The following is a 12,895-nucleotide window of genomic DNA, read 5'->3' as shown; positions in this document are numbered from 1 at the left end:
AGTGGCACTCTGGCGTTACAGGCCATAGCCCCAGCTAGGATGCGAGGGAGGCCCGTGGGTTCGAAGGATACTTTGGCACATTCCAATCCTTTGATCATCAAGACTCAAAATCTGTCTCATGAGAATCTTCCGGGTTATGGTTATCGTTGGGGGCGCCTCAACGTCAGAACCTATTCCTGAGAATATAGAGCTCTATGAAAATTACACTAGTGTACATGAGACGTGGGATAGAAACTCCTTCATAATGATGATGTAGTTGTGCATGCACATGAGTTTGTTGAGTCCGATGATATCGAACCACGCTCCGTTGATGAATGAATGCCAACGTAGAGAGTTTTTGGCCTAAATGGAAAGATGCGATCCAGGTTGAGATGGATTCTCTAACGAAGAGGAAGGTTTTCGAGCTAGAGATGCCAACACCTCCTAATATAAAACCTGTTAACTAATGGGTCTTCGTTAGAAAGCGTAGTGAGAAAAAGAGATGGTAATCTCGCCTTATGGCGCAAGGCTTCTCACAAAACGCCTTGGAATCGACTATGATGAGACATATTCTCTCGTAATGGATGTCATTGCACTCCACTACCCTGTCAGTTTGGTAGTTTCCGAATAACTGAACATGCAGCTTACAAATGTGGTCACTACGTATCTCTATAGGGATCTAGATATGGAATATAAATGAAGGTTCATGGCGAACTTCATTTACCCAAGTCAAGTGGCTCTAGACCATGGAGCGCGTTTACAAAGAGGTTGAAACGCTCACTAAAGTGACTACTTGATTGGAAAGGGATATGCCCACCCGTTTCTATGACAAGTTTCGGATTCTATTGCGGTTCATGTTGGACATGATCTTCATTAGAAGCCCTTAAAGAGTTAAGGGAAACCGCTGAACACTTGAAATCCGAGTTTGAGATGAAGGATTTTGGGAGAACACGATTATGTCTCTGTTTGGAACTTGAGCATCGTGTCGATAGATGCTTAGGCATTTTGACAAGTTCAAGCCTTCAAGCACCCGCATGATCGTCCGTAGTCTTGATCCTGAAAAGAATCCTCTTCGTCGAAAGGATGATGACGAAGATGTGCTAGAGGCAGAAGTGCCTTACTTAGTACAATAGGCGCATTATTGTACTTATCCCAATGCACAAGACTGGACATCTCATATGTTGTGAACTTGTTAGCTAGATATAGCTCTGCGCCAACGCGACGCCATTGGATTGGTGTAAAAGATATCTTTAGATATTTGAGATGTACGATTGATATGGGCTTGTTCTATCCCTACAAAGAGATGATGGATTCGAACCCATCACACACCAGGTACGCCGCCAACGCTGGCCTGCGTTCTCTATCCCCATCCCAAAACGACATGTGTTTTGGAAGGTTTTGCTGATGTTGGGTATCTCTCTGACCCACACATTGGTCGCTCCCAAACTGGTTAAGTGTTCACCATGGGAAAAGACCGTGACATATTGGAGGTCTACATAATAGACCCTAGTCGCTATATCTTCGAACAATGCAGAGATCATTGCTCTTCACGAAGTGGTTCGTGAATGTATATGGATTGGATCCATAATTACGCATGTTCGAACAATTGTGGTTTGAAGTCTACCACAGATGAGCCTACGAGCATTTAGGTTAATGCTACTTGTTTTGAACAAATGAGGCAAGACTACATCTAAAGCGATTACACCAAGCATAATCAACAACAACAGACACTCCTCGAGATCAAAGTGAACTAGGTTCGATCTGAGGACAGCGAGGCAGACTTGTTTACTAAGTCATTGCCCAAAACCACGTTCGAGAAACATGTGGCAAGAATTGGCTTGCGGAAATTATCTGAACTCCCATGATCGTAGTCATTAGGGGGAGGCGCAGACATCAGGGGGAGATGTCTACATGTTCACCTCGAAACGTGAATGGTGTGTTGTGCTCTTTTTCCCCTTCGACCGAGGTTATTTTTGTCCCACTGGGTTTTTGTTACTCGGCAAGGTTTTTAACGAGGCAACGAGAGAAGCACCGCGTTTGGGCAACACAAGGTGGAGTGTTCAAGGAAAACCTAATTTGTGTTTAGCCCAAACTCTAGGTTACTTGACCTAGTGGTAATATGATTTAATTAGAAGGATCTAGAATCCTATTCAATGTAGAATTACTTTCCTTGTATGATTGAGATTCTATGCATTGTAATCCTCTATATAAAGAGGCCCCTATTATCAATGAGAATACACAGCAAATTCCTCTCAAATTCAGTTTCTCTAAAACAATATTTTAATTTTATTTGTTGTAGATTTTGATTTTTAAAAAGGCAATATGAGAAAAAAGTTATTTTATTTATTAAATTTTTATCGGGGATTTGGGGCGGGTTTGGAGGCTTAGTCCCCAGTGGGGATGGAGACGGGGAATCCCCAATATATTTTTATTGGGGATTGGGGCGGGGATGAGGGTGAAGAATGACCCCGGAGATGAGGATGGTATTGTGATCCCCATCCCCAACCCGCCCCATTGCCATCCCTAATTACTTTATCTGTCAAAATATACACTTTTCTCCTTCTTTCTCTTTATGTATAATTTTGATCGCAATTATTATATATTTTTAAATTTTTGTTTAATAATTATTTTTGTAAACAAAATCAAATTGATGATTATTTAATCATTAAATTGCATATGCAAGAAGATATGTTTTATCAAATAAAATTGAAATGAGACTAGAATAGTACTCAAAAGAATACGGGATTTCATGATTTGGATTCAAGATGGGAAGACTTACACCTATCTAAAAATGTAAAGGTACACACACGTGTATGCCGTATGCATGACTAATATCTTATTATTACGAATCAAACATGAAATAATTATTATATAGGTCTACAATGTGAACGAAGCTAATTAATTTTGGTCTCATGAGGTCAACCGGTCAAACCGACTTCACTATTTCAGTCAAAATAGTTTCCAAAAGTGCAACAGCTATATCAAGCTCGCTAGCTTGTTTAGGAAAAAGCCAGCTTCCGTTTTGTCACCGTTACCTCACCAAACAACATTGAAATTGAAATGCATGCAGTCGATTTCTAGAGAATTTGATCCATCACCTGCAAATATTGCACCACCGTCCTTCACCGTACTACGTCGTCCACAATCGTACGGTTTGCGTGTTGCTGATAATGAATACTCTCCGACTCACTGACAGAGTTTTTGTTTATTATTTGTGTTGACATGTACTACCACACAAGTACCTAGAGATACAAAGAAGCACGTCAACAGTCGCTGTCTCATTGAATTAGCTCATTATGTCGTACACACTACTGCAAACAATGATCTAACGGCTCTTACATCTAAAGTTTTAAGACTTCAAAATATTAAACTTTCGCTAGAAACACAATCACATAATGTATCAATACATTATATATGGATACATTAAGTAGACTAGTTTAAAGTACAGGTAGACTATCTTGATTCAAATTAAAACTAATTTGAGATCAAGTCAAGCTGGTTTACTAATTAATACACAGATCAATTTACATATGTTATTTGATGAATATGTACATTAATGTCGTAGAACTTTCCATCACATTATTACAAAATAATGAAGAACATTAGAATATTAATTGCCTAATGAGACCGCTCCTTTATTTATTATAATTAGCGAGCATCGGATTTCAAATTTAGATGTCAATGGTCATAATCTCACCAAACTGACAGATTTTAGTTGATTGTTACTTCATTTTGCAAGCAAAACCTAAAGTCATCACGTCTCATCAGACAATAATTTAAGTATAATTTAACCTAATTACAATACATCGGAATGCCATTTTGCGTAAACCTTAACAGTTGGTCTTTAGTATCCTTATCGATTTGAATGAATGTCTAAATAAAAGTTCTACATCATCACTTGGACGATTGCATGACTGCAGGGTATAAGAGCCTCATATATTCTCCAACACATTGACAATATTGATTGGTACTTAGAAATTAGAATAGCAAACTAGGGTTGATGCCTGCGCGATGCTGCGGCTATATCATTTATGCATTGTAAGACAGCAATTACAAACATTAGATGTATTATATAACCGAAGATGGTATTGTTTTACCGATTCCAAAATCTGGTATCTTGACCAGATGTGTATTTACAAATTTCAAATAAGAGATGCTAACCAACTACTTTAGCAAAATATGATTAGACTCGAGCAAAAATTTGATATGTTTGCAGTTAGAACCAACTACTTTACATTATCTCCTCAGAAGTGTCCTTGGTTGATTCCGTCATGTCAGTTGCATAATTGGCGGCAGGAAACAGCTCGTTCGGCATCTCATTTGAGGAGCTGTCGCTGGATGTCAGAAATAATGATATCAATATGGAAGGGGAGTAAAGGATAAAATGCATATGTAAATAGCTGAATTGAAATGAGCGGTTCACATATAAGCATGAATGTAGTTTAAGGTTTTATGAGCTCTGTTGAGATTAAGAATTTGATATAAGGTATTACCAAAAACAAACAGAATGACAACTATAAACAGACATGAATTGAATTGAAAGTAGTGGAATCTGGATAAATGTTTGAAGTTCTTGAAGTTGTCTAAGTTTGTTTGTACTGCATCATCTAGTGATATTAATCTTAATAGTTGTGAGGAAGAATGCATATAGGCATGTTGGCTCAGGGCTTAGTTCTTTTACAAACCATTTACATGAGACATAATGATCAGTGATCAATATGAAAACATAATCGATGCAGACCTAATTAAAGTCACAAAAAAAGGATATAAAAGTTCAAATCAGATGATAAGCAAGACAGAAAATCTTCAAGGAGCAAGCAAGGTACAGACTTTGACATCGATATTCACTAACACAAATGATTCAAATCCAACATACTCAGCAGTGCACAAAAAGAAAAAGAAAAAAAATCAAAATCAAAACCAAAGAGAGCTACAAATGCAAAGTTACCAATAATGTATGCTAAAGTGCGTGCAGGCATGAGTAATAAAGCTGAGTTAAGAAACAGAAGCAAGCAAAGCAAATAGGAAAAAGTTGCCGCTGAGCACGGGAAGAAGGCATCTAAATCTAAACAGAAAGTCAACACGCAAAGTATAGATGGTTGTATAATAAGCAGGTAGCTTACTATGGATGTGTAAAATCTCACGCTTGCAACAACCCTACGCAATACCTCAGCTGATCTGAAGGAGTTAGCAGACCAGAGTTCGTCCTCATATTCCTCCTTTACTAAGGTTACTTAAAGGTCAGCGCATATACAAAGAATAGCTAGATAGCCAAGGCTTATTCTACAATCCTATGCATATTCCTTTCTAAGGTGCACTGATACTCATATAATTGGTTGCTATATATCCAAATATATCGAAAACAGCTAGCTAATATGCAGTCTATATGGATCGAAATACATATTCTGTACACAAAATGTTCTAGTTAGTTATTTTGCTTGGTCATATTGTCAGTAACTTGAAGAGCCTAGTGCTCAAGAAACAAAGCTCTAATGCTCAAGAAAACTCATGACCATATGCACCTTTAGCAGCTAGCAATTGAAGAGCCTAGTGCTCAAGAAACAAAGCTCTAGTGCTCAAGAAAGCTCATGACCATATGTACCTTTAGCAGCTAGCAATTGAAGAGCCTGGGCTTTGAATTGCGAAAACTGAGAGACCTGAATCCAAAATGAAAAGGGGCAGACAGATGTTGCAGTTGTTGGAAGTGTAGTAGCCCCTCCAGGCTCCAGCTCCAGCTGCGAAATTGTACCCATTTCGGAAACTTGGCATGCCAACTGAATCCAAATAGTAGTAACCGTTGGAAGAAAATCAAATACACTCAACAAAAACTTTTGGACACTTCAGTTACAAAAAGGCTGCCTCAAATTACCAATCAAACAACTTGCAAAATAAATCCATAGCAAGAGCTGAACTAATTAGGATTATGCCTCAATTGAATTAAGTTTTCCTAAATTACAGAGAACAGATTAAGTTTTCATAAAATTGCTCCTTTGCACAGAATACACACATGCAGAGCTGAAAACAGATCTAGTAAGTCAATAACATCAAGCAGATAAAAAAAGCACAGACCTTTATAGAAGATAAATCATTGCTTATCTGCACTATCTATTTGCAGAAATTTCCAACCAAAGGACCAAATGGTCAGAGACTGATCATTTTGAAATACTTGCAGATATAATCCAATAAGTTGAATTACCTTAATCAAAAATGGTTTTCCTGCCTCAGTCTTTATGAAATACAACCCTACGAATTTGAAAGGGCCAAGGAATGAAATCAGAAGGCCATGACATCAAAACATGAAAAAGGTAAGAATTTCAGCTCCAAAAGCACCAAAATTTTCAAGACAACAAACAAATCCCAAAATTGATCGATAAAAACGTGAAATGATGAGATCCGAGAAAGAAAAAAAAAACCAAAAAACCAAATCAAATCAAATATAAGAGGGCATTCAGTCACCATATTATTTTCAGCAGGATTTGCTTCTTGCATGTTTATGACAATATCAGAAAGTGTTTTAAGCTAACAAAGAATGGAGTAAAAAATTAGACCTTGCAAAACTCTCCAGGCTGATGACGAACCCAATAGTAAATCAAAATGGAGCACAAATCACCTCTACCTCTCCCCTCTTTCTCCCACCACAATTCCACCGCAGCGACGAGAAAATCGAACACAGTTAAAATTGCTGACAAAATCGAACACTATCTCACCGCTATTCCTTTTTTCACGAAACCAAAACGAAAGAAAACAAATCGAAGCGACGGAAGAGACAAACGTTGAGGCGAGAGCAAACGGGGAAATGTGCAGCTGAGGGCAAAATCGTAAAGACACTATTCCTAAGAGTTCACAAGCACAGTAAAAAGGGTAGGTGAGCTTAGGAATTCAAACTTTTTTTTCTTCTTGGGAAACAAAAACTTTCATATGGTAAATTTAGTCTAGAACATTTCAAAATCATGACTTCGTCCCTATATGTAAGATTAGATTCAAGAAGAAAAAAAAAAAAAAACTTGTTCCTTTGCCTTGGGATGGAGATGATCGATGAGATAAAGGTCTTCTATTTTGCCTCCTCGCACTAATGCATTGGACAACAATGATATGATGATATTGGTGTGGGTGTGGATGGTGATTTGGATTTTTGGAGGAATGAAGAGCAATTATATTTTTAAGTACTTCATATTATTTATATATTTATACTATTTTTTTTTTTTTTGAAAAGTTTATACTATTATTAAGAGAAGATGTTTTGTTAGCTAAAATAAAAAATTTTGACAGAAAAGATCTTAAAAGAGCAACTCCAACAGCTTCCCTATAATTTCTGTATAATAGGGAAGCAAAAGTCAAAACTTTAGTATCTTTTTCTTCTCCAACTTCAACAGATTCTCTATTCTACATCAATATCTAAAATCTCCATATTCTTCCTTAAATTTTAGAGATGGCTGTAAATATAGGGAATTTGGTTTTCTCTTTCCTCACTTTCTCTAAGATAGAGATAATTATAGGGAATCTGTTGGAGCAAAAGAGGCTTATTTTTCCCTAAAGTAGAGAAAAATCTAAATATGGAGAAACTGTTGGAGTTGCTCTAAGAGATTAAAATACTTTGAGAATTAATTAAATCACAAGAGCTATTACGACAATTACTAATTATATTTTTATTAATAAAAATAAACAAAATGAATCCTACAACCTACTTTTCTCTCCCACTAACTTCTCTCTGCAATAAATGTTATCTTCCATTATCTTTTCTTTTTTATTTTCTGAAAAAAAAAAAATACTTGCACATGCAAAGCATGTGTGAAGGAAGGCTAATATAATGTATTATAATAATATATGGAAGTCACTCCATTTTTTCAGTTGAGGATTTTTTTTCCTTTATTTCAGTCTCAGATTAACTCAACTCACCAAACAACATTGAAATTGAAATGAAGATACATCTATATATCATCCATGCCACCACAATCAGCGCTACACTACTTGAATGAAAGGAGACCACCACCTGTACTACTTTAATGAAAAGACACCACTTGTCTATTATTTGCACGAATAGTTTGACTGGATTTGGCCTTGACAATTTGTGCTCTATACAAACTTGGTAGAAGACCCATAATAGCCTCATAGGCATTCTACATTTCTCAGTTCACATATATTTTGATCTCTAGCTCGTGTTTGTGTTTCAGTTTCCAATATGGCCGAGGCACTCATCAACCTGCTTCTGGAACAATTGGCTGCAGTTGCTTTTGACCATACAAAGGGAGCTGTGACCCTGGTTTTGAAAGCTGAGAGAGGTCAAAAAGTTCAGCAGCAATCTCAAAGCAATTCAAGCGGTGCTCGATTGAGGATGCTGAGAAGGAGCAAGTGGAGAAGGCTAGCGTGAGGAACTGGTTGGATCGGCTGAAAGATGTCTTATGAGATGGTTGACGTGCTAGATGAGTGGAAGCGTGGAACACTGCAATTCTGAAACAAACAAACAAAAAGGGCAAAAGGAGTCATTTTTGGGAATAATGGACACTCAAACATCATCATCCTCTGATTTATTCCCAAAATTGTTTCCTTCACAATTCAGTACTGCCCTAAGCTGATGAACCTGCCATTCTTCCTGAAAAGCACACCGGTCAGTAGAATTTACATCACCAAATGTCGGCGGAGTATTATAATACCTAATCCGGTAATACCGAATGTTTCTGAGAGGTAATTTTGCTCTTGTGTACTCGCTTAGTAATTCTTTCATTAGATTTCTTTCTTTCTTTTCTTTTTGGCATCTTCAAATAATCACTAGCTAGGCTGCATATGCATGCATGATATATCCGTTACTTTTCGAAATATCATTTCTGAATCCTCCATTAATTTTGTATAAAAAGGAGATCGTTGTCCTCTAATTATGTATACTAATTCTATGAACTCATTCGGCTTTCTCTGTTGTATGACAGATTTCTCACTATGCCAATAACCTCATTAGACGACAGACAATGACCGTCTTCTGATATGCAAAAAATCTGTCGTCTAGTAAGCTGATATCTGATTGACGTTCAGACGACAGTTAAAGCCCGACATCAGAAATTCACTCAGACGACAGACACCTAAAAAAAATTTGTCGTCTGAATGTGCTTAAATATGTACAAATTGTAAGTATATGTGGTTAGATATGAAATAGAATGACAATCAAATGTTGTTGTTGTCAAACTCTAGCAACAGACTTTACAAATAATCTGTTGTCTGTTTTAATGCGAGACGACAATAAAATGTCGTCTGATTCTTTGCCAAATTTGTTGTGGTGAACTTTATTGAAACAACATCTACTATTGGTTATCTATTGTCTCTATTGTTGTAAAAGGACATTTAAATGTCCTTTGAATATGTAGATGCTTGAAGTATCTTTGATCTTTCTGTTGTGTGTACTTGTTTCAAACCATAGTTGTTGGTAACTTTCTATTGTTTGATATTATTTAAAAAGACATATAACTTCCAATGTATTATCATATATCCCAATGATGAAAGTCATACTCAAACCATGAAATACAGTTCGTTAACAGCAGCATAAACTAATCTACCCCATTGATAAAAGTTTCAACACGTTGCTCCGACCTCCTCAAAAGGTCCTTCATGAAGAGTGTATGTAACGTCCCGTATCTTAATTTATCAGTTTACTAGTCATTTGGACAGTAAACGACAACTATTTTCACTTTTACTATCGTTTCGGTACTTTTAGTGGCCCTAAAAGTACACTTTTTGTTCGGGTCAAAATTTGAGAAAATTTCCTTCATGAAAGTTGTAGAGGACGTTAAACCGAGCGCGTGCATATGTGGTACTTAAAAATCGGAGTTCGTATGTTAAAGTTATAAGTGAAAAGGTGAATTTACTGTTCATGATAACTCTCTATATATAAGGAAACTTACCGAGGTAAGTTCCCATTTCAGAACTTACCTTGACCCTCTCTCTCTCTCCTCTCCCTCTTCCCCGCGTCGCCCTCCCTTTTTCTTTTTCCGATTTCTTCACCGTTCGGCGTCCGATTGATGTGATTCCAGTTGTCCTTGGACCGTCTCTTCCTCCTCTATACGATGGTATCAGTGGGTATCGGTGATTTGGCCGGAAAACCCCGAATTTATGCAATCATTGTTACTGTAGCAATTTGCTTCTCCGGTGAAATTCTCCAGTTTTCGGCTATCTCCGGTGGGAAAATTAGTTCTATTAGGAGCGCCTCGAGTCACTGATCATCATCCCTCAAGACTTCTAGCTGAAATTTCCACGTTTGGAAGGTGAATTTGAAGGATTTCCAAATTGGTGGGTTTGGAGATTTCCGGGTTTGTGTTCATCGGCAAAATTGGAGCACTTTAAGGTATTTTCTCACTTGGTCACAGTTATGAAAAATGCTTAGAATGTTGAGATGATTATGTGGTTGAAATTTGGAGGCCGGAGGAGGAGTTGGCCGCCGCATGAACAGTGCCATGCTTGAACAGTGCGGTGCGTGAACAGTGGTGGCTTTTAAACAGTAATTTAAATTCTTTTTTTTTTTTAGCTAGTTAAATCCTATAAATTGTGTAGAGCTTGTATGTGAAGTTTGGTAATTTTTGGAGAAACTTGGAATTAATTATGAATTTCTGAAATTTAGGGTTTCGATTATCGAATTGCGAGAATCCGACCGTCGGATATCTCTCGGTTCTGCCTTGGAACCTTTAAATTAACGAATTGGTATTAGTGGTATAATTTGGGCTGAATCCGAGGAGAATGGGAGATGTAATTATGAGGATTTGATTTTAGGAATCGTATGAAATTGTTGAATAATTATTCACAGAATATAATCGTGTACAGGATGTCGTATACGTGATCGTCGGAATAGTACTGTGAGTGGACTTTTATTTTTCAAAGAATGATGCATGCATTTATTTAATCAGTTCCGAAGTTATAATTTATTTATCAATTTACTTTCTCGAGCATATGGTTATTTTCGGAAACGGTTTTGGTTAATTGATTTACTTGAAGATTTTATGGCGTGCGGGGTCACGTCATTGGATTACGCTTATCTTCTCTTATTTATTTATTTCCGATATGATTTCCGAATTTATACTATTTATATTATACTTATATTCGGCGATTTGAGATTTTTAGGAGATTCGATGAAGTTAATCTTTATACTTATTTATATTCTATTTATTTTGAAGATGAGATTACCTTGGCGTGTGGGACACGTAGTTGGAAATTCATTTACGAGAGTTGGGGAAGTTTTATGGATTTATACGGTTTTCGGATTTTCTTTTGCCATACTTTGGGTGACTTATCATTGCTAGCATTGATTTTCCGCCTTTGTGGCGCGGTGATGGGATCACCGTAGCCCTTCCGCCTTTGTGGCGCAGGTTACTGTCTCTGTGACAGTAATTCTGTAGCCCGGTATCCTATCGCTACACTTAGTGGCGTAAGGGTATATTACGGGAGTTATGGGAGTATTTTTAGCCTAGGAGGCTATCATCCGAGCCTGGTAGGCTCACTCGTATGGCTATCGCCTTCCCCTACTCACTTTACTACTTAAGTTAGCGGGGCTAGCTCGATTTTCGTTTAACCAGCGGGGCTGGTCTTATTTTCCTTGAGTATCAGAGTTCCAACTTTTTCTTTTAAATCGTATGTGACTAGCGGGGCTAGTCGGTTTTTACGAGCGGAACTCCTCTTGTTTTATTTTCGTTAATCACTGCATGCATCGGGAATTTTTTAAAAAAAGAAATAAATGTGGGAAAGTATGAAATGCTTCTTATTTTAAATTGTTTATTTTTGTCCACTCACGCTAAGGTTTTTACGTACTTTCCCCTGGGCCCTTCGGTTTTCAAATGCCCAGTTTGCAGGCGAAATTAGATGAGGTCGGGCGTACATGGAGTCGAGGCATAGCAAACAGTATTGCTTCCGTGTACTCATTCTATTTCTGTGTTCTTTGTTACCTAATGGAATAGTATTGCTTTGATAACTTGTGAAATTAATCTTGTAAGTGGGTTGAGACTGTTATTTGTGAAATTGGAGTTGTGTTTTGGGGAGCAGGTGGCTCCAGGAGGATAAGGATGGGTTGATTTAGAAGTGTAAATGTTTTCCTATAGGGTTTGGGTAGCCTACTTTTAGGGGAAGTTCTGCCAAATTTTTGGTAGAATTTCTTCTAAGGTGGGCCCCGCAGGGCCACTTCGGATTTCAAGGTGAAATCCGGGGCGGGTCCTGTCAGTGTACTTGTCCCATGAGAAATCAGCAGTGTATCTATTGCGCAATGGTCAAAGACTTCACTACTTGTTTTTTGCTTGCCTTCTGCAGACTACGTATCGTCTCTACTTCCTAACCATTTCTGCCCTGATAGATCTATGCTTCCTAAGTGAGGACTACTTTTCTGTGACAACATCAACCAACATTAGTTCAATTACCATTGGGCTAAACACATGAAATATAAGTCAAACTTTTATAGTCAAATTGCTTGATTAACAGTATCAAGCTGAAAACTCATTTGCAAAACTCAATCGAGATGCAAATGTATAGTTGACTATACTTCATGAATAGAGGTAACAAAAAAATGAACAGGGAAAGGTAGTAGTGAGTATATACCTTAGTCCCTACTTTTCTCTTCTCTTCCAAGTCAGCCTTGTTTCCAGCCAAGAACATTATTAAAGTTGGATTTGCTAATATCAAATGAGAAGTAAAATAAACTTGAGTGAGTTAGTAGTCTTTAAGAATATTAGTTACTCAAGTTATATCAATCCAAAAAGTAATCAGCAAAGCATTAGAACCAAACCGGTGGAGCTTGTTTGAGACCGCAAAGTGAACGTCGGAGTTTGCAGACGTGATGTGGAAACTGAGGATCAGTGAAGCCTACCGGTTGACGCATATAGACCTCATCACTTAGGTGACCATGAAGAAAGGCATTATGCACATCCAATTGTCAAACATGCCAACGATTACTGAC

The 12,895-nt window shown here is 37.5% G+C and overlaps 1 long non-coding RNA gene across 1 annotated transcript; it reads right to left on the bottom strand.

Annotated features, from left to right (window-relative positions):
- Positions 1 to 3,978: 3,978 nt before the first annotated feature.
- Positions 3,979 to 6,771, bottom strand: LOC112179950. The gene is made up of 3 exons (XR_002927979.2): positions 6,528 to 6,771; positions 5,582 to 5,753; positions 3,979 to 4,313 (listed from the first exon to the last, which is right to left on the bottom strand). It is a non-coding gene; the product is annotated as an uncharacterized LOC112179950 (long non-coding RNA).
- Positions 6,772 to 12,895: the final 6,124 nt, after the last annotated feature.

Source organism: Rosa chinensis, chromosome 7 (assembly GCF_002994745.2).
Source record: "Rosa chinensis cultivar Old Blush chromosome 7, RchiOBHm-V2, whole genome shotgun sequence".
Classification (NCBI taxonomy): domain Eukaryota; kingdom Viridiplantae; phylum Streptophyta; class Magnoliopsida; order Rosales; family Rosaceae; genus Rosa; species Rosa chinensis.
Note: the sequence above shows the minus strand (reverse complement) of the source record. Positions and strands in the feature narration are given on the sequence as shown.